The sequence below is a fragment of the Sinocyclocheilus anshuiensis genome, unplaced genomic scaffold (assembly GCF_001515605.1).
Source record: "Sinocyclocheilus anshuiensis isolate Anshui unplaced genomic scaffold, SAMN03320099.WGS_v1.1 scaffold624, whole genome shotgun sequence".
In the NCBI taxonomy this organism is placed as follows: domain Eukaryota; kingdom Metazoa; phylum Chordata; class Actinopteri; order Cypriniformes; family Cyprinidae; genus Sinocyclocheilus; species Sinocyclocheilus anshuiensis.
The window spans coordinates 1050600-1055088 of record NW_015554128.1 but is presented as its reverse complement, the minus strand read 5'-3'; positions in this window follow the sequence as shown (position 1 = coordinate 1055088).

Below are 4489 nucleotides of genomic sequence, written 5' to 3'. Positions count from 1 at the left end.
AGAGTAGACTACAATGCCGGCTGTTCTGACTCACAGACTGTAAGTACGTTTTCATTTTAAGGATTTGCCGCTGACGATTCAAACGCGAGTTTTGAGCAGTGTAGAGTAGCACTTGTTGTTTGTCGTTCCTTCAATCATAAATGTAGACATGGTTTTATGTTTACGCGGCGCGATGCAACGCAACGTGTAAAAAGACAGTAATAAGTCATTATAATCCGTAATTATGTCCCCACTGGATGCAACAAATGCCTCATTTGTAATGGGTTTTATTGGTTTTGTCTCGTCGCTCCGGCTGGGACATGGCATCACAATATGGTAAGGGGCGTAACATTTCCATCACATGCTTGAGGTATTCGGCCAATCACAACGCACTGGATAGCTGGCCAATCAGAGCACACCTCGCTTTTCAGACCGATGAGCTTTGTAAAAGTCAACACGTTTCAGAAAGGCGGGGCATAGAGGAGAAACAATAATGTACAGTATGTGGAAAATAATGTGTTTTTTAAACCTTAAACCGCATAAACCCACTTCATTACACCAAATACACAAAATAATGTTCTTTTTAGCAACATCATATGACCCCTTTAAATAGATGGTTAAATAGACACCAAATGATACAGAATGAGATAAATTATTAATTGAACGGGCTTCTGTGATGGTCTGCTATGATAAAGATGTTTTGCATGAGGGACAAGGTGTTTTGTTGGTGCCTCTCTTTAAATATAAATGTCTGTAATCTAGTAGACAAATATGTCTGCTATTCATTTCAGACTATATTTATGAGCCTCACGGCACAGAACAAAGATAAATATTAATCATGTTCTGCAATGGTAGATACGGGGATGAACAATTTGGAAATCACAGACAGACTAGTTGTTTGGTTCAAGCTTCTTAACGTGTCTTTGTATGCCTGTTTATTCAAACTAGATCAAAGCTGACAAAGCCTATTTTTCTAGTTTAAGCGCTTTTGTGTGTTTCCACTGATGTACTGTATAGTAGATCTGGCCATTTCTAAAGAAGTTATTGTTATTGAGGTTCACAATGCTGCTGTTCAGACAGGCAGCTGTTTATTATCCCAGTGAATGAAAAATAATACAATTAGATTAGATTATACATGTTGAATTCTACCACTATTACTGTCTTTATTTGTCATAACATTTGAAAAGTGCTGTTTTTTAATTATTGTTAATGTAATACTTTTTTGTGACATTTGATTAAATAAATAATTTTTACTGAAAGTTACATTTTTATTATTCTTAATTTGTGCCGTAATGGAAGGCTGCTTCTATCGTGGAATTTAAAAAAGGGAAAAAAGTAATTGCGACTTCATCTCGCAGTTCTCACAATTCTGAGATTACGTCGCAATTCTGACTTTTTTCTTTAAATTGTGAGTTTGTATCTCACAATTCAGACTTCTTTCTCTCAATTGCGAGTTGAAATCTCGCAATTCATTTTTTCTTTCTCTGAATTGCGAGTTATTTTTAAGTAAAAACTGTAATTGCAACTTTTTATCTTGCAATTCAGAAATTTTTTCTCAGAATTACACATTCATATCTCACAATTCTGCATTTATATCTTGCAGCTCTCAGAATTCAGAAGTCAAAATTGTGAGATATAAACTAACAAAGTTAAAATTAGCTTCTTTTTTATCCAATGGCTAAAACAATCTTCCATAGCAGTAATTTCTCATTTCAGTTCTTGCTGTGTGAACATGTTTGGTGTGAAGAAAAAAATCATTCTTTAACCCTTATAATGTATACCTTGGGTCTTTAGCGCCCTGGGACATCATTCTCTACCCTCTCCCTCCTTCATTTTTTTAAGTTAGACATCAACTTTCTTAGTATTCCTCAATCTATTAATTATAAACAATATGACAAGAAAAAAATAGTAAAATATAAAAGAATGCCTGTTTTCTGATTAATTTTTTTGTAAAAAGTGTATAGGGTCACTACAGACCCGAGGTATGTAAATGTGTAAGTATTTGTTTTCCTGCGCAACTATATTTACATATCTGATGACTCAATATGTGCAATGCATCTTTTTTCCTCAAGGTGGCATTGTTTGATACACAATGATGACGTGACGTTTCACTCATAATTACCGCAGGCATAAAACAAACGAATATCATCAGCAAAAATTGAAGTGGTTTGAATGGCTTTACTGCAGAGCAATTACTATACGCAGTGAAATATAAATGTCACTGTCATTTGATGCTGGATGTGATGAATAAGCTGTCAGTGATCAAAATATTGAATATGAAGTCATTGAAAATTATAGTTTTGAGAATAGGTTGAGATCGAGAATGTGAGGCAGATGTTGAATATACAGTGGAAGTGCGCTCTGACGATGACAGCGATGGTAAAATCATCTGCTCAAATTGAACCCTTTTAAGTTTCAAAAAGTAACGAAATATGCTTTATTTTATTCTTCTGTAATTGTTCTTAAAATATCAAGAGAGTGTTTTGCTATTGCAACAGTTCGAGATCCCTCCGTGCTGGATCGCTAAAGACCCGAATATGTAATAATGATTGGCGAAACATTCATGCATTTAAGGGTTCACTTCTTCCTGAGAAGGCATGCAGAGTGTGTGTCTCTGATGTAGCTATACTTTTTGGGGATAACAAAGTAGAAAAAAAAGACTTAATACACATTCCTGGTCTTATTGGAAGATTTATCAGTGTACTGATTGCATGATTCAATATATTATCAAAGTGTAACAACTTGCTCCGTCTCTGAAATTACTTTCCTTTTTGGCTGATATGACCAAGCCCTCAGTTTTTTATTATTCTTTTTTTTTTTCAGCCTTCAATCATCTGTCTCGATTCTGGAATGTAACGCCCACGTTTTATGATCCAGTCAATAGTGATGAATTAAATAGTCCCACTCACCTTTTTTTCTCATTGGATGTCCAGTTTCACTTGATAGATTAATACGTCAGATTAAGGAACTAAAATGTGTAAATGTTGTGTCCAAGGTTTATTATACATGATACATATCATTATACATTTATTATACATGTCAAAAATACAGTAAAAACATTGATATTGTGAAAAAAATATATGAAAACACATCTATATTTGTAGTTTATTCCTGTGATGGCAAAAATGAATTTTTAGCAGCCATTAGGGGAAAAAAAACATTTCTTATTATTATCAGTTCTGAAAACAGTTGTCTGCTTAATATTTTTTGTGGAAACTGTGATACTATTTTTTAGTATTCGTTGATGAGTCTAGAACTCAAAAGAACACTATTTATTGAAAGCAACAACATAAATGGTTTTTACTATCACTTTTGATCAACTTAAATACAAAATGAGGCATTGACTAAACATATACTTCTATTTCCTAATTGAATATCCAGTTTCAGTCAGATTAAGAAAGCAAAATGTGCAAATGTTCTAAAAAATATGCATTAAAGAGCACATTTAGATTAAAGTCAAGGTAGCCTATGAACTGAAGCTTGATTTATGGTTGGCCTTACTTCTCTCTCTCAATCTCACGCTCTCTCTTACCTTTGCACGATGCCTCATTATATCTCCCGTAGGGTCATCGTTATTTTTCCCATGCGTTGTGGGACCCTGTTCAGACACAGATAGATTTACCATTCGAAGAAGACAAATGGACCAGACAACCTTGCTGGTTTCAGCTATCCTGTATAGGTGCAGAGCTTCTCTCAGCATTCGTTTCCAGTGTGTCCGCAGGCCATTGATTTAAAGGCCATCTGCATGTATGCTTTTTTTTTTTTTTTTTCATCGAGGGTGATGCATCCTCACCATATGGGTTCGAATCAAAGCTGAGTTACACTTCAGGGACTAAAAGATGGGTCTAGGTTACACTGAACAACAAAGAGCGAAAAAAAGAGAAGGAAAACAAGACAACAGAGGTGATCAAACAAGTTGACCATAGTGCAACAGAAATATGCTGCTGCATTTGCACTCTCACAATCGCTGTTGGTGTTTTGATCTACGCACAGCAGCAGTTTAAAGATAAAAGGGCTCCAAAGTGGAGTGCGTCAAAACCAGCCTCGGGAGCATGATGGGAAAGGGTTGATGCTGCCGGTAGCAGGCAAAGGATGTGTGGGCAGGGAAGGTGGATTGTGGGATACAGACCGACACTTTGTGCTTCACAACTCCACTGTATATTTGTTTGACTCCGCTAACATGGATCAGATGTGTGTCTTTTATTCAGAGTTGGTGTTAAAGGGGTCATTTCATCTGATCTTTTTTTTAGATAAAAATTTGTGTGCTTGAAAAATAGGCTACTGAAGTTTTAAGAACTCAAACCTCTTTCCCAGTTCAAAATATGCATTGTATATTTATGTTTTCCTCCAGAGATCATGAGGGTCATACAGTTTTATGAATGTTTCCCATAATTTATAATAAAACCTGTGTGTACTGTATATATATATATATATATATATATATATATGTATATAGATAGACATTTTGATGGGTAGGGGCTCAAGTGGAAAAAAGGGCCCTTTTCTTCTT